Source organism: Heterocephalus glaber, unplaced genomic scaffold (assembly GCF_053883595.1).
Source record: "Heterocephalus glaber isolate CG9 unplaced genomic scaffold, H.glaber_assembly_v1.0 deba00001577, whole genome shotgun sequence".
Taxonomy (NCBI): Eukaryota; Metazoa; Chordata; class Mammalia; order Rodentia; family Bathyergidae; genus Heterocephalus; species Heterocephalus glaber.
In genome coordinates, this window is record NW_028258358.1 from 15,501,064 (window position 1) to 15,525,944 (window position 24,881).

General features: G+C 36.9%; 1 long non-coding RNA gene across 1 annotated transcript in view; it reads left to right on the plus strand.

The window, feature by feature from the left end:
- The window catches only part of LOC147823519 (uncharacterized), a 60,281-nt gene extending 40,182 nt beyond the window's left edge, over nucleotides 1-20,099 (plus strand). Inside the window, exons 1-3 of the long non-coding RNA XR_015443717.1 lie at nucleotides 1-7,396; nucleotides 8,607-8,691; nucleotides 12,701-20,099. The exon at nucleotides 1-7,396 is cut by the window's left edge and continues 40,182 nt beyond it. This is a non-coding gene — a long non-coding RNA (uncharacterized LOC147823519). The remainder of the gene's footprint in view (nucleotides 7,397-8,606; nucleotides 8,692-12,700) is intronic.
- The last annotated feature ends 4,782 nt before the right edge of the window (nucleotides 20,100-24,881 follow it).

Sequence of the window (24,881 nt, forward strand, 5' to 3'; positions counted from 1 at the left end):
GGGTGTTATCATAAATGAGTGTTGGATTTTGTCAAATGCTTTTCCTGCATCTATGGAGATAATCATTTGGTTTTTGTCCTTGGCTCTATTGATATAGTGTATTACATTGATTGATTTGCATATGTTAAACCATTCTTGCATCCCGGGGGTGAATCCCACTTGGTTGGGGTGTATGATCTTCTTGATGATCTTCTGCATTCTATTTGCCAGTATCTTATTAAGGATTTTTGCATCTATGTTCATTAGTGAGGTTGGCCTATAGTTCTCTTTTTTGGTTCGGTCTTTCTCTGCTTTGGGGATCAAGGTGATGCTTGCTTCCAAGAAAGAATTTGGGAGCATTGCTTCCCTTTTAATTTCATTGAAGAGTTTAAACAGTAGTGGCAGCAGTTCCTCTCTAAATGTCTTATAGAATTCAGCAGTGAAGCTATCAGGACCTGGGCTTTTCCTAGTTGGTAAGTTTTTAGTTACATTTTCAATTTCATTGGTTGATATTGGGTTGTTTAGAATTTTTAGGTCTTCTTCATTCAACTTTGGTAATTCATACATATCTAGGAATCTGTCCATTTCTTCTGTGTTTTCCATCTTATTGGCATGTAGGTTCTTGAAGTAGGTCTTGATGATCCTCTAGATTTCTGCTGGGTCTGTTGTAATTTCACCCTTTTCATTCCTAATTGCATGGATTTGGGCCTTTTCTTTCTTTTTTCTGATAAGGTTGGCTGAGGGTTTGTCAATTTTGTTGATTCTTTTGAAGAACCAACTCTTCGGTTCATTGATTTTTTTGTATCATTCTCTTCATCTCCATTGCATTGATTTCTGCTCTGATGTTTATAATTTCCTCTCTTGTATGAGCTTTGGGTTTGTCCTGCTCTTCTTGCTCTAGAAGCTTGAGGTTCAGCATCAGGTTGTTTAACTGGACTCGCTCTGTTTTCCTAATATGTGCATTCACTGCTAAGAATTTCCCTTGTAATACTGCTTTCATTATGTCCTATAGATTCCTATATGTTGTATTGTCATTGTCATTTAATTGAAGAAACTGTCTGATTTCTTTTTTAATTTCCTCTGTGATCCATTGGTTATTCAGAAGTGTGTTGTTCATTTTCCATGTGTTTATGTAATTGTTGTGGTTTCTTTTGCTATGGATCTCCAATTTCATCACACTATGGTCTCATAATATACAGGGGATAACTTCAATTCCTTTCTAGTTACCTAAATGTGTTCTATGAGTGAGTATGTTGTCTATTTCGAAAACAACCCATGTGCAGCTGAAAAGAATGTGTATTCTGATTTTGTGGGATGGAACACTCTGTAAACATCTCTTAAGTTCATTTGTTCCATTGTTTGATTGAGTTCTAGCATTTCAGTACTTATTTTTTGTCTAGTTGATCTATCTATTTGTGACAGTGGGGTATTCAGGTCCCCCACTGCTATTGTATTAATGCATATATGACTTTTCATGTCTGTTAGTATTTGTTGTATATAGTTTGTGCACTATTGTTTGGTGCATAGATATTTATGATTGTCATCTCTTCCTGTGGAATTGTTCCCTTTACCACAATGTAGTGACCTATTTTGTCTCTCTTAATCAGTGTTGGTTTGAGATCCACTTGATCTGCAAAGAGGATAGCTACTCCTGCTTCTTTTCAGGTTTGTGTTGCATGGAGTATTGTTTTCCACCCTTCGTCTTTCAATCTGTGAGTTTCTACTTAAATTAAGTGTGTTTCTTGCATGCAGCATATTGTTGGATCTTGCTCCTTGACCCATTGGGCCAGTCTATTTCTTTTGCTTGGTGAATTAAGACCATTAACATTGATGGTTATAACTGATACATATTGACTTATCGTCATGAGTTTTTCTTCTTGTTGGATTCTCCACCTTTGCGTTTAATTCTTGTTGCACCCAATGGATTCATTCTACTGGGCTTCCTGGGGTTGTAACCCTCATTGTCTTTTCCTAGGATATTGTCTAATATTTTTTGGAGTTCTGGTTTTGTATTCATGAAGTTCCTAAGGTGCTCTTTGTCATGAAAGTATCTTATTTTTCCATCAGTTTTGAAAGATAGTTTTGCAGGGTACATCAATCTGGGTTGGAGGCTGTTTTCCTTTAGGGCTTGGAATACATCACTCCAAGCTCTTCTTGCCTTGAGGGTTTGCATTGAGAAGTCTATTGTGATTCTGATGGACTTTCCTTTGTATGTGATTTGTTTCTTTTCTCTCACTGCTTGTAGAATTTTGTTCTTCTGTTGGATTTCTGGAATCCTAACTATTATATGCCTATGTGTAGATTTTTTTTTGATCAAGGCTATTTGGAGTCCTATATGCCTCACTTATCTGTATGTCAAGTTCTTTTCCCCTGCTGGGGAATTGTTCTGCCATCACTTCTGTCAACAGTTTCTTTACATCATCTTCACTCTCTCCTCTTTCTTCATTGACTCCAATCATTCTTATATTATTCCTTTTTGCATCATCTAGCATGTGCTGTATTGATTTCTCCTGGTCTCTTACAATTTTAAAGAAATGTCTTTTTCCTGGTCACTAATAGCAAACTTATGTTCTATATCTGAAATTCTGTCCTCACATTGCCTCATTCTGTTGCATAGACTTGCAATGGAAATTTTCATCTCCTAGAAATCTGTTTGTATCTATTTTATGGATTCCATTTGTTTCCTATATTGGGATTCCATTATGTTCCTCAACTCCCCTATTTTTTTATCTGTGTCCTCTCTAGACTTATTAATCATGTCTTGCACTATGGGCACAATCTCTGCTGTTATCTGAGAAATTATTTCTTATTTCATTTTTTCCAGATTCTCTTTTGTTGCCAGTTCAGGTGGTAGGGTATCAGAGTGTTCCATCTCCTTTCCCTTTGGGGTTGTTTTTGGTGATCTGGAAGTCTGGTTTTGAGGCTTGTTTATGTATCTTCTCATTTTGACTGCAGGGTGGGGTGGGGGGTAGGGAGTTGCTGTTGGCGTCAGAGCGGCTCACCTCCTCTGTGCTGGAAGCAGTGGAACAGCAGCCCAGAAGCCCCTTCCTCTGGGCTGGGAGCAGTGGAACCTCAAGGAAGTGTTTTAATTGATATTAATCTATTCATTTTTATGCCTAAATAGTCATAAAATATAATTACATATATATCCAAAAAAAGCTAAAATAGATAGAGCTTATGGCAGTGATGGCAAACCTTTAAGCACTTTCAATGATACAAACAGCCCATTAGGGCACACATGTCATAGGTTTCAGCCACTGTCTTAGGGAGACAATAATGCAAGTAGAGTAGTGTGTGGTAATGGTGGGCAAGCAGTAGTAAGCAGGAAGAAGTCTTTCATAGTACAGTTTTTCCTTTCAAAGGAAGTTGAAACATAATTTAGGAAGTAACATTACAATGTAATACATCCTTCCAACAGAGTTAAGCCCAGTGAATTTATGGAATTCAATATGTACAGCTCAGATATGGTATGTTAGGATTGCTATCAATTTGAATAATCTGAAGAACCTGGAAGGCTTAGTAGCAAGGCTAGGGGTGGGTATGTCTGTGAATATCAGTAATGAGTTAGAAGTGATGGCCTCATTTCACCATGATGCATAGCCAGTTCTCTGGGCTTTTACCTGTTAGCCTCGTAACAGCTGCAGATGATAATTAAGTATATTCTGGGAAACTATTAAAGTCAGCTCCTGGTAGAGATTTAGCTTTGATACTTGTTGCTTTGAAATATAAGCATCTCATCTCAAAGAATCTGAAGTAATTGTGAAATGTGAAACATGATACATACATTATATTATTTATATAATTTATGACCTGTCTCTGTGTTACTGATTATGGATCTTCTTTAGAGTATTCAAATTGATGGTAATCCTACCATATGATATCTGAGCTATATAGACTGAAATGGACATTTTCAAGTGATGCTCTTTGAAATACCTCCCAGGGTTATGATCTCATTATCTCTCTACCTAGTCTACCAAGAAAGCTTTGTAATTTAGTAAGTTCCTTTTGTAGCTTCTTACTATAAAATAACAACAACAATGAAATAAAAACACAATTGAGAACCTCTGTACATTTGTTTTGCCATAACAGATAATATTGCTGATATATATGCCTTATTCATTTGGATTGTATTTGATAATACCCACATTTCCTTCAAACCATGAAAGTCCAATTTATTTACTTGTTGTTTAATGAAAGCAGGCATTCAGTTAAAGACAAGTACTTTATTCAACAAGCAAACATTTACTGAATATCCACCATTGTGCCAGACATAATACTACAACACTGGGAATACCTAACTAAATAACACAAAGTCCTCAGCCTCAAAAGATTCATATCACAGGGAGATTATAGGCAAGAACAACAGTGGCCACAGTTATTGTCATAGTCACTTCCATGGTAAATGGGTCTTCTATCCATGGTTTCCATGTTGATACTTCTAATGCCACATATGCACTAATAGTGAATGAAAAGACTTAATACTTACAAAATTGAGAGATTGGAGGTGGAAAGAGCAGCCTTTTCAAGCTGATCTGAAACAGCTTTCATAAGCAGCGAGAGGTGGCTGGGTGGGGTTCTCAGGGTGGTTATGGGGTGAATGTCCCTGCATATGGATAGGATCTCATGTGGTTTGAACCTTGTAGGAGTATGAAGCACCCAGGCCTTCTTATCAGCTTTTCTAGAGCCATGGTATAAGCAACAAGGAAAAAGAGCAGTTTAAAAGCTCTCTGCAGTTCAACACCAGATTCCTCTCTACAAACCCAGTGTGATCAGAGAGGTTTGCAAAGATGCTTACTTCAGATGGCCATTTAGCCAAGTTTCAGTCTTAGAGGGCTCAAAAAGTTTTCCTGGAGAAGAGTGCACTTGAGGTGACTCGAGGCAGGCATCAAGGTGGAAAGGGATCATAAGGGAAGCCCCAAGTGGAAAAGTGCACAGAAAAGTGCAATGTCTACAGTCGGGCACACAGGAGAAGGTGAGCCTCCAGGGTGTGAGGGTAAAGGTCCATCCTGAGAATGAAAGAATATCAAGGTAGGGTGTTCATCAGATTTGCATTTTAGAAATGCTTATTTTACTTAGAAAGCTACCTACAGTGTAACAAGAAGGAAGGAAATAAAATCCTTGGAAATGAAGAGATACGGCTTGATCATTCACCTTCTCTTGTTAATCACAGCAAAGCAGTTGTTCCTGGCATGTGTTAGAATATTTCTAGGGGTGTGTAGTGAGGCTTTGGGAAGCAAGGAGGCTTAGAACTGTTAGACAGTCTTTTCAAATTATAGGAATCACTATACACTCACAAATTATTCTGAGACATAGTATTATCTCAACGAAGGAATTTTGTGGTTTACCAAAAAAAAAAAAAGGATCTACCCAGGTGATTTAGGTATAGGTCACCCTCTTCTTAACACACAAAGCTCTAAGGTGATTTTCAGTGGGGACAAGGTGTTGAGATAGAAAATCTAAGAGCAGCAATGAATTATATAAGGATGTTAGAGTCACAGAAAAGTGGTCTCCAGCATTAGAAAGAGGTGTGAAGGTTAGAAAAAGGAGTGAAGGCCTAGTCCTAGTTCTTTAGAAACGTTCAGTTTAGTGAAAGAGGACAGAAGGGGCTGGGGATTTAGCTCAGTGGTTCTTCTGCCTGCCTTGCAAACACAAGGTCCTGAGTTTGATCCCCAGTACCCCCCCCCCCCCAAAAAGAGGAGAGGAACAAAAAACAATGATAAACATAACGTCAAAAAGTAGAGCTGAAATTATCAAGATGGTCCAGTGGGAAAGGAAGCTAAGGAAAGCCAAGTCCACAGTATCCATCACGCTAGACTCCCTCTCTCCTATTTTTGACTTGACCACTAAGAACTCAGTGCTTGAGAATGACAGTTTAATACTAATCAGATATTTGTAATCTGTGGCCACAGTTTCCTAACCAGGTTCCCCTGCAACTTGCTCAGCCAGTTGTCTTTGTCTTCCTACTCGAATTTCAGGGAGCTCTCCTGGACATCCTGGCGTGACATGGACTCAGCTGCCACTGAAGCTCGGACTCTGTGCTCTTGGGGGCAAGAGAAAAAGGGGTAGAAGTTGGAACTGGTCTGCTGAGCAAAGGCATTTTTTTTTTTTTAAAAAAACAAGAGGCTATGGAATTGGGGGAGGGGGAATTTGATTAAAGAAAGAAAACCTTCTGTGACCAAGGCAACCAGAAGTCCCCCAAAAGCCTGTGGGAGCTTGAGGGAAGAGGCATGAAGAAGTCCTGTAGATTTGTTACATCAAGATGTTAATGTTTTTAATCAAGATTCCTAGGTGACCCTTACACAATTAACTCATGGTCCAGTTCTCCCATTATGTATCTTTGTGTGTTCTCTTCTCTTTCCCCGACTAGCACCACTAAATTTGAGAAGTGGTTATGAGCTGCTACATTCAGCATTAATTTAATTCTAGTGCTCAATTCGTTTCTTTCTCTTTTGTAGCTGATTGAAAAAAGGAGGAAGTTATTTCAACCAAGGTTTTATCCTTTTGAGAGAAAAGGGAATAATTTAAATACGTGGAACATTGTATTTCTAAAACCAAGGCAAGTAGCCTAATACAATGATTCTAACCATATGAACAAACCCAAATTTCACTCTCCTTGCCAGGTGCAACTTATCGAACCTGAATAGCTTTGTAGATCATTGCTCAGTCAAGTGGATGTAGGAAAATGATTACAAAAGTACTGCTTTAGGAAATTAAAATTTCAAGAGCATAATTGAAAATACATGCCTTAATAATTTTAAACACCATGTTTAGGATTGGTTGAACTTAAAAACAAGCAAACTGCTTTTTTTTTTTTAACCCTAGACTTTGAGCTGAAAATAATAGAGTAAACAGATAAAAAATATTTAACAACATGATTCTTATCAGAAGCATTTTTTAACTCAACTTGCTGTTTAACATTATTAAAGTATTTTATATTCCATTCTCTCACCCTCATCCAGTACTAGTTAAATTTTACTCACCAATTACTTTGTAGGATTTTGTTCGTTACCAGACATGCAGACAGTTCAGATTATCTATGATTCACTGGGGGAGACATGTTTCATTAATGGACTAGAATGCTCTAGATATGGCCAGGACACATAGTACTCAAATACTCACAGAATAAAAAAATTCATTGGCTAGGATTGCCAGGAGTATAGAGTTGGATCACTAGGCTGGATTTACAACACCAGGACCTTTAGTTAAATTTCTAAGGGTGAAGTTTTCCGGAGTAGCAGACACCCAGGCACAGTAGCAATGTGCTTAAAATTAGAAAGAAGGCATCTGTGGCAATCTACTGCTCTCTGCAGCATGTCTAGGGAAGATGATGACTAACCTACTGGCTTCTCAGTAAATTTCTGAAGATGGTTCACTTTATAGCTGTTTGATTTTGTCAACTACAGAGCAAAATGGAAAGGTGAGCTGAAAGATGGTTCTTGGTGATATGTTTTCTGTTTTCCATGACATTGATCATTGTGTTTTGCATGTTTTTTCAAGAAACAGTGATGGATTTGTCAGGGAATATACATTCCTTCAACTGTCTTCCTTATTGCTAATAGAGATTTATGAATTAGCTTTTCTAAGGTTTAGGATGTCATCTGCGGCTATGCCTTGGAGAGGAACCCTGGACAATCCAGACCTATTTAGGAATCCTTAACTTTGGCACCTGACTGTAATCCATACTTCTCTTCTTTGGTGGAAAGACTGGTGAAGTGTTCACCATTTCTCACTGTGATATATATGCATCATGCATAAAATTACTTTATCCCAAGGAAATGTCGTTCTAATCCCAGAACTGGAGCTGAGGAGAACCCAGATCCATGTTAAGAAACTAGATTTGGGTTGTGGGCAGAAATAAAGTTTAACAAATTGTGGCCATCCATTCAGTAATTCCAAGTGTATTAATGCTAGGGTGATTTTAAGTGGGTTCTAAAAATTTTAGGTGGGTTCTAAAAATTATTTCACTAATTGGTTTGATTATGCCAAATCAAAAGACTAGGGATCCTAACATCTGAAGTTCAAGTATGTGAAATATAGTTAATATAATTATAAGAATAATAAGGTAAATGCAGTTTGTTGACAATCGTATTAAACTCCAGTAGTAAAAATGACCTGTAGTCATATTGAAATATATTGCATTTTGGCCTGTAAACTGTAAAGAGTATTTTGTTTTACTTTATGAAGTTTGAAATATTTATGCTATGGAAATAAAAGTTCAGTTAATATTTTTTCAATGAACTAAATACTGCTAATAAATACAATGTACTTTGAACACATTTACAGAATGGTTGAATCAGTATTATTCTTTGATTGTTTTTATCAACCCTGATGCAGCTTTTGCTTGCTTTAATATTTCCTCCATTCTCACTCTAAATGCTGTCTCTTCAATATCTAAAAATGTAAATATTCTGAGAATATCTAGCCTAGGTATGTACAGATAAAAAATATTTTTTTCCTGACTAGCATCATTCCATGCTCATACAGTAGTGTTACTAAAATTTTTGTTGTTTCATTAGAACATTTTGTTGCTTATTTCTATTCATCATTTTTTCAAGGAAAGGGGTTGTGATATGTGATATCTTGAGTATGAACTATCAGGCTGCCATTGACAGTCTGTTCTCCCTCAGGTATATTAGCTGTAGTGAGGATGACAGTCTTTCTTCAGTCTCCCTGAGGTAGAACCTCTCTGTGTTCTACTGTTCCTAGAACGGGGTAAGTCGTACAAGCTTGCTAACTAAACAGTGTTTTGGTGTGTGGCTTAGAAAAATACACAGACTGTCAGAAACCATAAACTAATGTTCTTTTTATGATGGGTTAATTTAATATTTGCCACTGAATAATGAAAATGGAATACTTTCACAGATAATGAAATAGTTTTAATGGATCTGTCATCTTAACCATCCAAAAGTGCAGAAAGAGAGGAGGCAACAAACAAACTGTTATTTTGTTTATGTGTTTTGTGGGTCAGAATTCAGAGTACAGCAGAGATAGTTCATTTCTGCTTTCCTGTATCTGAGGCTTCACCCAGGGAAAATTTGAACAATGGCATGAATCAAACTATCAAAGGCTATTAATAAATGGTGCTAGAAAAATTGGGTTTCAACTTGCCAAAGATTAAAACTAGACCTATATTTCTCTCCATGCACTAAACTAAAATTGAAATGGATTAAAGATCTAAACATTAAAATAGAAATGCTGAACTAGTTGGAACAGAGGTTAGGTAGAACTCTTGAAGACATCGGTATAGGAAAAGATTTTATGAACAAAACCTCAGTTGCCCGTGAACTAGCACAAACAATCAACAAGTGGGATCTCTTCTTATTAAGAAGCTTCTGCACAGCAAGAGAAACCACCAGCAGTGTGAAGAGACAACCCACAATGTGGGAAAAAATCTTCACCTGCTTGCTGTTCCTTAGACAAAGGTCTACTATCTCGAATCTATAAAGAACTTAAAAAGATCAGACCTCCCAAATTTAAGGACCCAATCTGAAAATGGGCATCTGAAATGGACAGACATTTCTTAGACAAGGAAGTAGAAATAGCAAATAAATACATGAAAAAATGTTCAGCATCACTGGTCATTCGAGAGATGCAAATGAAAACAATGCTAAGATTCCACCTCACTCCAGAAAGAATGGCTGCTATCATGAAATCAACCAATAACAAATGCTGGCGGGGCTGTGGGGAAAGAGGAACACTGCTCCACTGCTGGTGGGAGTGTAGACTGGTGCAAGCACTATGGAAATCAGTATGGAGATACCTCAAAGAACTAGGACTGGAAGTCCCATTTGACCTCGCTATTCCACTGCTGGGGATCTTCCCCAAAGAATTAGAACCATACCACAGTGACATATGTGCACCCATGTTCATAGCAGCACAGTTTGTGATAGCTAAAACTTGGAATCAGCCCAAATGCCCATCAACTGGAGACTGGATAAAGAAAATGTGGGTTTTTTAATAAAATGGAGTACTACTCAGCCATAAAAATGAGAAATTGGAGACATTTATAGCTAAATGGATGCACATTGAGGCAATACTCTTAAGTGAAATAAATAGGACACACATGTGTAAATACTGAATAGTTTCCCTGGTGTGAGAAACTGAAAGTGTAAATAAGGACTAAAATGTATAATAGGTAATGTGAAAAAGGAAGAAAAGGGGCAAAAGGGGAGTGGGAGGTGTAGGGGAAAGGAAAGAAGGGAATGGAATTAATATGAGAAAATGGAAAAATAAGAACAAAATCTTTGTAAATAGGGAGGACTGGAGGGGTTGAAGGGAGGGCTGGGAAATGGTGAAAAATAAGAACCAAGGGGCCGGGGATTTAGCTCAGTGGTTTCGCCGCCTGTTGCGCAAGTGCAAGGACCCGCCCGAGTTCTATCCCTGGTACCAAAAAAAAAAAAAAAAAAAATAAGAACCAAGAGAGACCATGTAAAGGTGCAAATTTCCAAATGATGAATGTCATTGTATTGTATACCTAAAATGTACCAATGATTAAAATGAATAATCGATAATGCAAAATAGGAAGAAAAGGTCCAAAAGGGTAGGGGTAGTGGGAGGGGCAGGGGAAAGGAAAGAAGGGAAAGGAAAAATGATGAGAAATGGAAAAAATGGAAATAAAGTCTTTGTAAATAGGGAAGGGTGGAGGGGGTGAAGGGAGGGCTAAGAATGGGGGAAAAATAAGAACCAAGATGCATCATGTAAAGGTACAAGTTCCCAATGAGAAATGTAATTGTGTTGCCTACCTAAAATGTACCAATAAAAGAATTTAAGAAAAAAAAAACTATCAGAGGCTAAAATTGTCTGGAAGCTTCTTCACTTACAACTGGCACTTATGTTGACATGGTTGGAAGGCTAGACTCAGATGGATTTATTAATTGGCTTCTGACATATCTCCATGTGGCTGAGCTTACCAGTGGTGTGGGTAGTTGAATTGATTACATGGTGGCTCTGGGCTTATGAATATGCATTCCAGAAAAAAAGGGATAGTTTCATGGCCTTTTGTGATTCATCCTTGAAAATCACTTCTGTTATATTGGTCAGTCCAATCATGAGGCCCTCTAGATTTAAGGGGAAATGAGTAGACTTTATTTTTGATAATAAATAGCCCAGGAGGAAGGTCTTTCCTTTGAAATAGCTTCATTCAGGTGTTGTAGATAGTGCTCAACTTGTTATTCCTTGATTCCTAAGTGACTCTTTCCATCCATCTGCAAATCTTCTAAGTATATGTGATGAAAACTTCACTAACATGAGATAGTGAAGAACTAAATTTGGATGAGCTCCAACTTATATATGTAATATTTAACCTCACTAAACTCATATCAGCATTAGATACACCTGTACTCTGGGATAAAGCTTTCTTAGAATCCTTGGGAGCGTCCCTTTCTAAAGAGATTTTTGGAGAGAATTTGACTTGGTGGCTCAGTTTCCTCTAAGAGTATAAATCTCGGAACAGCTAAATATGTCTAACCACCATCCCTGAAGAAAGTTTCTCAGGGATTCTCCCAGAACTCTTGTCCATTCTTGAGAACAAAGCAATTAAGATCTAGAGGACAGGAAAGAACTCAAATTTCTGCAACTGTGATAACTGTTAATTAACATCAAAATAAAAATGTATGAATATCTAAATTATCAATGTTTTATGGGAAGGTGTAGGGCTTTCCAAGGAAAAGAATAGAGACCGTGTCCTTGAATACAGGTAGATAAGCATACACACACTCTCAAAAGTGTACATTCTCTCTCTAAAAAAAGTGAAAACATACAGGGCAAGTAATTTATAACTAGGTACAACCATACTTAATAGGCAGCTGTACTAGAATGCATGGACAATTAGAACCATGGAAAAGGAATTCTTGGTGGTGAAAGTGAATCTTAAGAAGAAGAAACTGTCTACAAGCCATACAACCATGAACACACCCCATCTTGTCTGATCTCCAGAGAAGAAACTGATTTCATGGTGCTGAAGTAGAAGAAAATCCAGAGTCTCTCTAGGTTTCAGAGTAGCTATAATATTTTGAGATCCACTTTCAAAGATTTCTGCTTTTTTTTTTTTTTGACTAAATTAAACCTTTGCATCTAATTTTAACTGCCTGGAAATATTTCCTACCTAATATATTTCCTTCTACAACTCTTATCTCCAATCAGCTGCCAGAATTATGATTTCATTAAAACAAGGCCCACTAGCTTGGTGGGTTTAGCAGAATCTAAAACAATGCTCCCATCCAGGATGTGCTGGGTATATTTTAATGGAATTGGGTTACCCAGAGCAGACTTAGACCTTGATGTCTCATGACTAACCCATACCTTCTTAGGTTTCCACTTCCGGAAGACTTCCCTGGAGTTATTCTTAGATCTGTTATATAATAGAGCCTTTCCAAAAGACAAAGCTGTTCCTTTGGAAGTCTATACAGCTTATTTCATTGAGTAGCCATATTATGGTATTTAAGCTCTATTATTTGAGCACACACTAGCCCTTGTTGAGTGAGCCTTGAGCCTAAGCCAAACTTAATTCATGCATGCACACACCATGAGTATGTATGCTTTCAAAATAGTCTTTGAAATTAAGCTATCTAGATTTTATAATTATTCCTCCCTGTCTCCACTATGACACATTTTGTTTTGTGTAATCTTTTCTCATTCTTTTGGAAACTTTTTAGGCTTCAAGCTACTTCTTGTTCGTATGCATTTTGTACATTCCTAATACAAAGGATTATGTCATTCTCAGGAAGGCAAAGGCAAGCCAAGCCCAAGGAAGCCCTACTGGTTGACCAAAGCTAGTCAAGCCCTTTTTGCCAAGACATGCTCCTGCGCCCACTGCTCTGCTGGCTGCCTAAAGGAAAGCACAGGTGGGTCAGTTTTCCTTTGTGCTGGACGGTAACAGGGTTACCAGAAAAGCCCCACACCAAAGACCCTAAATGTGACACTAGAAATCCTCACAATGGAGTCAAAACAAAACAGAAAATGATCCTGTTCTGGTAGCCTTAGCTGTGTCCAGGTCACCCTCTTGCCTGGCTGGTTTTGTTGATGCAAGCATAATCCAACACAGATTGCAAAGGATCTCCAGGCCCAGGGGTGGTGGATTATATAACCAACCCGGGGTCGTGTCAGGCTTATCAGAGGCTGATAACTAACAATTAATGGGTACTCACTTTGGTCAAAAATACCTGGAGGCAGAATAAGACAGCATGAAATTTCACAGTCAAATGCATTTAGTTTATTAAGATTTATTTTCCAGGTAGAATCTATACTTTGTTCCTTAATACTTAATGCTTTTTTTTCCACTTGTACATCTAATCTTTGTCAAGGTTGGTGAATGGTGCAGGAAACAATGAGTGTAATAAAAGTACTAGAATGGAGAGAATGGTCAGAAAGATTTTTTAAAAAGTCAGCTATTGTTGAATTAGCAAACTCAGTTCCAAGTCTAAGTTATGTAACCTAAGCATACAAAAGCAATAGAAGACAAAAAGACAAATTTTTAAACTGAGAAAGAGTAAAAATTATATTTCAATAGGAATTAGAATCCTTAAGATGCAAAGAGAAACATCAACTCTGGAACCAGCACTTGGAATGGAGAATGTTTAGTTCTAGGACTCCCTGTGGAAAGGTGCTGGGTTGCAGATTGGGTCACAAGGGGAATATTTATTAAAAATGCTTCCCATTCTTTATTGCCTACCCACCCACTTATCTGTATTGTAGCTTAAGGATGTCATAGAAAACAGTGAGCACACAAGAGGGAATTTGCCCAGATCTGATCCTGAGGGATTTGCAAGATCCTGCATTTTTTTCAGGATTTTTACTAGTTCAAAGGAGTCTCAGAAAGCTTTCTCCAGATTCAGCCTCCTGTGAAAATCTGAAGTGATCAAAGTCGGAACATGTGTCCTTGGTCCTTACTCCCATATATCTTCCTGCTGGTAATGGGCCAGAGCCAGCTCTCTTTCGGAAAACTTACGAGAATACATGAGTAGAGAATGATTGAGTTCTAAACTATGGGGATTATTTTGAACTTAAGCAAAACCTTGCAGTATGTTATTGTCAATAGTAATGATGTACATGTAGAGAGTCTCATCCCTTTTTTAAGACATCAGCTTGTCTATTATCTTAATTCATCAAACCGAACCACTTTGTAAAGTTGATAAAGAAAACAACATTTTATAGAGCAGTTCAATGAGGCTCTAAAGGGCTAAATAATTTTAAAAAGAGAAAATAGAAAGTGTATAGCCCAATATGCTTTTCATTAAAGGGTTTTATTACTCTCCCCAAAATGTATTGTTCAGAACACAGTTGTTTTAGGTAGAATAATGACCCCTTCAAATTTTCCCATATCCTAATCCCTGCACCCAGCAAATATGTTACTTTATCCTGCAAAAAGTAGTTATGATTGTGAATGGAATTAAGGTGGGTAATTAGCTTACCTGAAAATAGGGAGATTATTCTGAATCATTTGGGTGGACCCAATGTAATCACAAGGGCCCTTAACAGTGGAAGAGGGAGGTAGAGGAGGTGGTACCAAAAGAGATGAACCTGACCAGATGATGTTGGGTTCAAACAAGGAGGAAGGGGCCCTTAGCCAAGGTTCTAGAGTTTGGAAAAGGCACATGAATGAAATCTCTTCTAAAGCTCCCAGAAAGGAAAACAGATACCTTGATTTTAGCCCTCTGAAGTCTGTGTCTGACTTCTACTTATAGAACTGGAAAACCATTTTTTGGCTTTTAAGTCACTAAATTTGTGAAAATATGTTATAGCAAGAGAATACCAATACACTAGTGCTGTGGCATATTCTATTAACAAGAAGTTTCTAAAACAATGGTACGTGGGTAAATGAGTAGGAACTAGCTCATGTCCTTGTGGTGCCCCATAGTTGTAATTCCAGCACTCTGGGTGACTGAGGCAGGAGGATTGCAAGTTTGAACCCAACTTGGATAACTTATTGACTTAGCTATCTCCAAAATATGTATGTATATATATATAGATAGATAGATAGATAGATAGATAGTCTTGGGATGTAGCACAATGTACACACACACACACACACACACACACACACACACTCACACAGAGCAGCTCTCCTAAAAACAAAAAATAAGTTTTTGTCAATTTGTACACGTAGATACCCCCACCCTGGCTGATTTCAAACTACCATGTTAGCACCACTAAACTCAGAGTTAGGAAGAGATGCTGGCATAAGACAGCCTATCATTTTTTGGAATTTCAAGGCACATATTGGCTTTATTAGAAGTGCACCTTCGGATAAAGGTCTGGTTAACTCAGCATTTTAAACTTACTTCATGACATTTTCCTCTAAATTGCACACATTGTGTGGAAAGTTGATAACAAAATAATGTCAGCCAGTTTGTCTTCTGTCTCCCACCCTGACCTTTTTTCTATGCTGCCAAAACATCTACCCAATTTGTGAATAGATTTCACTTTTTATTATCCACTTCATAATAGTTGGGGAAAATGAGTCTCTGGGCCATGGCATGAGAAAGACAGAACTAGGGAGAGGCAGTTGGGGCTGGCTTTCATCACAAACTACCCACTTGATAGAGCAAGGCAAGTAGCAGCAAGTGGCTGATTGAAGAATGGTTTTTATTGACATCGAGTTCTACTGATGGTCACTACTGAGGAGTCCTTCTTTCCATACCACCATCAATCCAAATTGTCAACTGAATGGTGGTCATCTTGTGCCATAGGGATCGGCTTTTGAGTGCTAGGCACTGGTGGAACAGGATAAGCAGTATTTGGCCTGCAAATACTATTCCATATAATTCCCTCTCTAGACTTTTCTAAAGCTTGCAGGAATCTTGATAATGATTTAATTTTTCTCCTGAGCTTATTAACACTGATCGTTAGGGGCATAATGTTGGGGGTTTGTGTGCTTTAATCTTGCTAATTAACTGCATTTCTGTCTCTTCCTGTTTAGATAATTTCTTTGGGGTGACTTAGGCTCTTTAGGCTAAATGTTCATTGTGTCAGACTCCTCAGCTCTTTCCCTGCTTTTCTCTGTGATAGTGTCATACACCTAGGAATATGGGGCCAGCAAGACACCATGTAATTCCATGGTGGCAGCAGTCGGACTTCTGCAAATGCAGGACCCTGTTCTGGGGACTTTTCTCAGGAAGCTCATCTGTCCTGGCCCCCTGGGGTCTGTTGACCTGTGGCTGGTTTCAAGGGCATACTGACAGCCACCCTTGACTTTCAGGGCATTCAGCTACAGCCTCAACCTCAAGTCTTTATGCTCTGCTGCCCTTGATTTCACTCCCAGCTTATGTCAAACACTTCTTCATGCCCTTTTTGGAGCATATGGAATTCAGAGGTATTTAACACAGAAAGATGCTACTTCCGGCTAGCATAGGATGTCTTTCCTGGTGTGACATTCCCATATTGGTTGCATGTTGGATGAGACAAGAGACAGATGTAAAACTTCACTATCCCCCAAATTACAGCAGAGAAGGTGACTCACTAACTCCTGAGATCTTGGATTTCCCAAGACATTAGGGCGGGTGGGGATTAGTTACTTAAGAATGTGGTTCTGTCATCATTGCTTGACACTCTGGACTCCTTTTTACATTCTGTCATACTAAGACAGGTGGCATCTTGTTGTCCCTCTTTAACCTTTCTGATGGGCACAGTTAGACCATTTCTGTTTTAGCAAGCCTCATGGTTCAGCTATCATGGGTGGCGGAGATATCTTTTTATACAAAGAAAAACTTCTAAAATGGGAGGTATCCAGCCTTGGTTTTTTAATATAAAGAACTTTAGACTACCTAGAATTAAAATGTATTTACATATTATCTTGGCTATTCCCATTATACTTGATAATAGAATTGTACTCATGAGGATGCAAACTTCCCTTATGCTCCTGAATGAGATCACACAAGAATTTAAGTAAATCTCACTGAGTTTTATGCCTAGTGTGCTTGTATATATATTAATTTGATTCCTTCACAGGAGCTGAAGTGGTATAATCCTAGTGGACATTAATATTCATAATATGCTTTTAATAGACAACATTTTTATTTTCAGGATTCGAGGCTTTTCCTCCTCTATTATCTAATAATTTATTCTGTTAGCATGCAATACATCATATTGTAATTAGTTGTTTCTGTATCTTCCTCCTTTTCTCTCAACATCTTTGTCTTGGTTTATACTAAACATACATGACCATAAGAACTAAAATTCTGTAATATTTATATTTGTACTTTAAAACATACTGTTCTTGGCATATAGTAACAGTTTAATTCATAAATGAATGAAGTGACTTGCTGAGTAGCCTTTCAGTAAATCAGCTACAGAGTAATAAATGTTGCTTCACTGTCAGTACCAGGTCTCCAGTTGGGGCATGATGATTCAGTAGTGGGACTGACTCATGGGAAGCGATTTATGGCAGATTGAAAAACACTTTCAAGATGGGAACATTTTCATCAAATTTGACAATGTGAATTATTTGTGTATGACCTATTATACCAACTGTGAATATTGACTGAGCTTCTAGATCAACAAAGCGTTTTTCTTTTTGTCCTTTGAAATGTTGTATTATTGTCTTATAGTCACCAAAATTATTTTTTTAAAAATGACATTAATTATCTGCAGGTTATATATGAGAAAAAAATCAGTATATAATCTCATGAATCACTAGACCAATTATTCTTTTTTTTTCTTAAATTCTTTCATTGGTACATTTTAGGTATACAATACATTTACATTTATCATTGGGTCCCTGTACCTGTACATGATGTATCTTGGTTCCTATTTTTTCCCCATTACCTGTGCACCCTTCACCCCCTCCACCCTTCCTTATTTACATAGATTTCATTTCCATTTTTTCCTTTTCTCAAAATTTTTCCTTTCCCTTCTTACCTTTCCCCTTCCCCTCCCTCTTCCCCTACCCCTTTGGAACTTTTCTTCCTATTTCACATGATCAATTATTCATTGTAATTCTTTTAATTATTTACACTTTCAATTTCTCACACTAGAGAAACTATTTGGTATTTGCACATGTGTGTCCTATTTATTTCACTTAAGGGTATGGGCTCAATATGCATCCATTTAGCTATAAATGTCTCTAGTTTCTCATTCTTTATGGCTGAGTAGTACTCCATTTTATAAAAAAACACTTCTTTATCTTCTTTATCTTCTTTATCCAGTTTCCAGTTGATGGTCACTTGGGCTGTTTCCAAGCTTTCGCTATTACGAACTGTGCCTCTATGAACATGGGTGCACATATATATCATTGTGGTATGATTCTTTTAATTCCCTTGGGAAGATACCCAGCAGGGGAATAGCTGGGTCAAATGGGACCTCTAGTCCTAGTTATTTGAGGTGTCTCCATACTGATTTCCACAGTGGTTGCACCAGTCTGCACTCCTGCCAACAATGGAGAAGGGATCCTTTCTCCCCACAACCCTGCCAGCATTTGTTATTGGTTGATTTCTTGATAGCAGCCATTCTTACTGGGATGAGGTGGAATCTCAGTGTTGTTTTCATCTGCATCTCTGGGGAATGCCAGTGATGTTGAACATATGTTTATTTGCTGCTTTTACTTCTTTGTCTAAGAAATGTCTGTTTATTTCAGGTGCCCATTTTTGAATTGGGTCTTTGAATTTGGGGGGTCTGATTTTTTTCAGTTCTTTATATATTTTAGATAGTAGTCCTTTGTCTGAGGCACAGCTGCTAAAATTTTTTTTCCACATTGTAGGTTGTCTCTTAGCTCTGTTGGTGGTTTCTCTTGCAGTGCAGAAGCTTTTTAATAAGATGAGATCCCAGTTATTGATTCTTTATGCTAGTTCCCATGCTACTAAGGTTTTGTTCATAGTCTTTTCCTATGCCAATGTCTTCAAGAGTTCTACCTAACTTATCTTCCAGCAAGTTTAGTGTTTTTGTTTTAATATTTAGATCTTTAATCCACTTCAATCTTAGTTTAGTGCATGGTGATAGATATGTGTCTAATTTTAATCTTTGGCAGGTTGAAATCCAGTTTTTCCGACACCATTTATTAAGTAGGCTATCTTTCCTCCAATGATGGTGGTTGGCTCCTTTGTCAAAGATGAGGTGGCTGAGTATGTCTGAAGTTGTTTTTGCATCTTCTAATCTATTCCAGTAATCCTTGGGTCTGTTTCTTTGCCAGTACCACGCTGTTTTTAATCACAGTAGCTTTGTAGTATAGTTTCAAGTTGGGGATTGTGATACCCCCTGCCGTGTCTCTGTTGCTTAGAATTGCTTTTGCTATTCTAGGTCTCTTCTTGTTCAAAATGAATTTTTGTATTGTTTTCTCTAGTTCTTTTAAGTATATTGTTGGAATTTCAATTGGCATTGCATTAAATCTATACAGTAGTTTTGGGATTATGGCCATTTTCACTATATTGGTTCTTCCTACCCAGGAGCAAGGGATGTCTTTCCATTTTCTTACATCCTCTTCATAGATCAATAAAGTTTTGATAAAATAAAAATAATTGGAATAGGCAGCAGCTATTTTTCTACCATCTTGTCACATAAGAACATGATCATTGACATGATAGTTCAATGTAATGAGATACAAGTAATATGAATAATCTGTCCTTTCTTGAAAGCAAGTCCTTTTTTGTTATTCCTGTGGCTGGAATGAGACAATGATAGTTAAGTTATAGCAGGTGCCTTGTAACCACGACTGTGTGGGGAACCTTGTGATGCTGGTGCAAAAGCTGCAGGGGACGCGTTGTCCTGGTGGTATGGGACCTACTGTATTAGGGCTTCTATTGTTTATCTTCAGCCTTCTAAGTAGTCAAGCGAAGGCCTATGTGGCTACTCTTCTAGAGATCTTCAACAGCAGAAGTCAAGAGAGATTGAGATTGGTCACAGACATTTAAGTTCCTCTCCAAGACAGGGTATGTCCAACAACAAGAGTTATGCAGGGTGAATGGTATTCCATTGTATATATATTTTTTGCTTTCTTTATCCATTCATCTACTGATGAACACCAGGGTTGGTTCTATATCTTGGTTATTTGCCTATAATGTTGCACTGAACATGCTGATTTCAATTCCTTTGGATATAGTCTCAGAAGTAGGATTGGAGGATCTTAAACTTTTAAATTCAAAAATTATTTCTACTTATAGAAAAAAACTCACAATCATTATAAAAAAACTTATAGATAGCATTAAAAAAGAAAAACATCTTTATAATATCTGAAGATAATCATTAATTATTTAGAAAATATATTTATATTCTCAAAAAATGTTACATCATGCTATCTTTACTATTACAAAGTGTTTTTGATTTCATTAACTGTAACATTATTGATACATTTTTAATACTTTCCTTTTCTATTCTAAATATTATACTGACAATATATCTTTCAACTTTATACATATTATATGTATATAATACACATCAGAGTAAAGAAAATATTTGATTTCATTTAACAGAAATTTTCTTCCATTAAATCCAAATAATCTTTTGTGCTTTTAGAAATTCCTTCCTTTTTAAAGATGAGAAATTTTTTAAATTGGGCTATAGAGTTGGTTAATAAATTATTTCTTGGGCTGGCTTTGAGTCTGCAGCTCAGGTGTGATTGTTTCTCAAAACGCTCACATTCTGCCTACAGATTATTTCAATACTTTTGGAACACACTAACCCACCAATGCCTGCTGTCATGCATATAGTGTAAGATAATTTGTTTAACATGCTGGGTGTTTGAAAGTGAAGAAAATTTTTAGGTTATGAACATAATGTTTAGAAGAATGTCTCAAGAGTTTAGAATCATTTCTAGTCAATGTATGACTCTTTAATGGCCTTGGACTCATTTGTTATATCAATGTAGGTAGTTCTCATGTACAAATATTTGTATGTCTCAGACCAAGCTGATTTTTCTAGAGGCTAAATTGAGAAGTTAAAACAAAAGAGAATTATATAAAATATTCTTACCAAATTATAACTTAGTAAATACATAGCACTCATTTTTAATTGGAGATAAATATAACAAGCTGAACCAAAGAGGACCATTGTACACTATTGAGTACAAAGGGGATTAGAAGCACAGGAAACTAAGTTAGGTGGATGAATCTAAGGAAGTTATAAAAGCAGAGCAACTTAATAAACTTCATCAGAACACTCTGCATGAAAGATATAATTTTATATAATTTATTTGTATCTATACTATAGAGTATTAGACAACTTCTATTTGATAAAATATTCTGGCACCATGTTTTGGCTTAGTTTGGGTACTATGTATATTCAAAGATAACATTGTGTTCATTTAAGCATGCTATATTATTAACCTGGTTACCCAGAATATCTCTCTTTTTATAGTTTATTACATCTAGAGCTAGAGAAATTGTCAACTGACAGTGAGTATATTTTAATATCACTATCTTGAAAATGAGTTATTATTCTTTTAATACTGAAATTGGGAATTTGTAGAACAGTACAATCATTGTATAGCATAATGGGTCCTATAATTCAGAGTAATTGGAAGTTAGATTGTAAGAGAATGGAAAGCAAAGTATATAGTTGCCTAAAAGTGTTTACTGGATAAAAGCTTTTTTTTAAAAAAATCTGTGACTTTATTTTTTTCTGTAAAATATTTAGTTGCATTTGATTCTAAGTTCTTGTGTGCCCAAGCACACATAGTAATCACAATGTGGTGGAATTCTAAATGTCTCCTAAGAAAAAGCAGCTAATAAGGAATAGGGCCAAGTGCTGGGGTGAATTAATCATGGAAAGTGACATCTGTAAACTCAGCATCTAATAAAAATACAGGGAAAATAAGTAAATGTTTCCTTCTCTTACAGACATTGAATCTTTGTATGAGACAGATGTTATTGCATTACTTGATTCCAAATGACTACTAGAGAGTGAAGAATAAAAACAGCATTTTATTTTTTATAGTTCTAAAGTTAAGTGATTCAATTTAATTTGCTCATTTAAATAAGAGACATTTTAATAGCTCTATAAACTAGGACTCTGTTAATTAATGCAGAGTTCTGCAGAAATAAAATATATTTTTGTTTATCTCTGCTGTAGGCAACACTAGTAGCTTTATGAAAGTCATTTTAAATGGCTATGGTTATATTTGCTAAGTATAAAATAAGTGTGATGGACTCTTTGAGGTCTACGGTCTGTTTTGCTTTAAAGTTCTATTCTGTTATTTCTCAATGAAACTTAGCATTTTCCAACTTCTTTGAGCAAAAGAATTTTCTAGTTATTTTTCAACGTTGTTTAAACAAAATGTTTACATTATTTTAGACTCTAAAAATTGCAAACAAATGGTTGTGCCATCTGTATAAGTGAATGAAAAGTGATATAGAAGATTATTTACTATAGGTAAAAGTGATTTGATATTTTAACCTAGAAAACATCAGGTATGAGAAATTGAAATTTAGACTTTTATTATATTTAGACAGCAAAACAAAAGTAACCGGAAGTGGTAGGTCAATTTCTGGAAGTCAAAGCGTATACTTTAAAACACAGGCTTTGGCTCACTGGCTCATGGAGTGGTGATGAGCCTGTGGAGGTAATGAGCTTCCTCTCCAATGCTTGAAGGCAGGGGAAACTTACAGCTCACCTGTGAGAGTCTCAGAGGGCAGGAAGTAGATTGGGTGTTTGTGAGCATTTAAATCCACCCAGTGGCTACTGTAAACAAGGCCACAAAAAGGATTTTGGGGATTAGAAAGCTCAGAGAAGAAGTGTCAATAGGAAATATGAAGGGATGATTAAACTTTAGGAATGATCTAGGAGACAGTTTGGTAGTTATGTTGTTTCTTAAAAGGGCATTTCATGTGTTCTTTCAGCAAACAGCTGTTGAATTGTTCCAAAGTAGAAGACACCGTGCTACGTGTTGTGGATGGCTAGCGATTAAGGCCCAATATGTAACTACTAGTGATCTGTGACTAAATGTGAAGTTCAATGAATTAAAACAAAAAGTTTTTCAATCACACCAGCCAATTTTATGTACTTCATTGTCACAGTGTGGCTGGTGGTACCATATTAGACAATATAAATGCAAAAAAGTTAACATCATCACAGAAAATTCCATTGTAGAATGGTGGCATAATAGTGAAAGAGGTAGACCTGGTGCTTTTCATTGTAATAAGCCATAGAAAAGATCATGTAAACAAAGAGTTAGAATAGCAAACAGTGAAAAATGAAAAATTTAGGCAGTGTAGATAAGACAACTGAGTGAACTCAGAGGAAGAGAAAATTATGTAAGGTGGTCAGAATAGAGTCACAGAAAAAGTAGAATTTGCAGTCAGAACTGAAGAAAGTATAAATTTAGCAGTTGTCTTGGTCAGTCTGTGGTACTATGATAAAATACTATATAAACTGAATAGCTTAAACAAAAATGTATTCGTCACAATTCTAGAGATTGGGTAGTCTAAGATCAAGAGGCTTGTAGACCTAGTGTTTTGTGAAGACCTAGTGTTTTGTGAAGACCTACTTAGTAGTTTGCTGATGGTCACCTTCTCATTGTATCCTCATATGGCTGGGACACACACACATGTACACACACATACTCACACACACGTGAGAGAGAGAGAGAGAGACAGAGAGAGAGAGATCTGATGTTTCTCATAAAGGGCACTAGTGTCACTCATGGAACTTCTAACTTCATGACTTCATCTAACCTTAATTGACTTCCTTACACCCTACCTCCTAATACCATCACATTAGGGGATGAGTTTCAACATATGAATGAAGGGTGGTCAAGCACAGTATTAACACAAAGTGAAACATTCCACCAAGGAAGACATGAGTGTGAGTCAGGAAAGGATGACTAGGAGGCTGGGATAAAGACTCAGGAGAAGGGGGAGATGAGTTACCTGAAGATGTTGCATTATGACTGTGAAAAGCCTTGAAGGCTAAAAGTGTGGATTATTCTCTGAAAGGATTGTGAAACCACAAGAAGTTTTGAGTTGGAAATATGATTCAACCATTATTTCATGAAGATACATCTGACAGCAGTGCATAGACTGGATTGGGTGGAGAGAGAAGTTGATAGACCATTTTAAAGTGTGTTGAAAACAAAGCATATGTGGATTTGTAAGAATCTGATCTTGAATATCAGCAACTTATTTTGGACACATACTATAGTGAACCTTCAATAAAATAAAACTGTTTAGTAACAGCACTATTTGAAATTCAGGCCCCCATATCTCCCTAAATGACTTCTTTACATTTTTTCTTTCATTATCTCACAGTCAGAAGAATGCAAATTGGTCATAATTCCTAGCAAAGCAACAAGAAGGACTTGAGAACAAGAGGATAAGATCAGTAGAAAAAAACTGAGGAAATGGAAAAAATTTAGGAAATTAAGAAAATGGAGATATTCACCATAAAGAGAGAAATAAGTTAGACATTTTACAGTAGAAGTCACTTTGGAGATTTCATGACCTGAAACCTTCATCCTAACAGGAGCTAACCTTAGTACCAGCTCTGCTCACATGGCAGTGTGCTGGAGCCAGCTAGGATGGGCTTGTGAGATGGCATTGTGTACATCTTTCCTCAGTTTTGCCATCAGTAAAGTTTCATAGTAGAAGTATTTACACCACAGAAATTCACAATTACAGACAGTCCCTGACTTAAGATGGTTTGACTTCATTTTTTTTTCTTTATAATGTTGTGAAAGCAATACTGTATTCATTCAGTAGAAACGGAACTTGAATTTTGAATTTTGATTTTTATCAGGCTGGTGATGTGCAGTATGCTAGTCCCTGTTGACACTGAGCAAAGGCAGTGAGCCACAGCTCCCAGTCAGCCGTGTGATGCCCAGGGGAAACAGCTGCCACCTTACAGTGCATGGTGCTGCTAAGCCAGGATGTTAAATGTGTTACATGCATTAAATGCATTTTACACTTGTTATATTTTCAGTTTAAGGTGGTTCATTGAGACATAATCCCATCATAAGTCGAGGAGTGCTAGTATTGTAAGTCAGG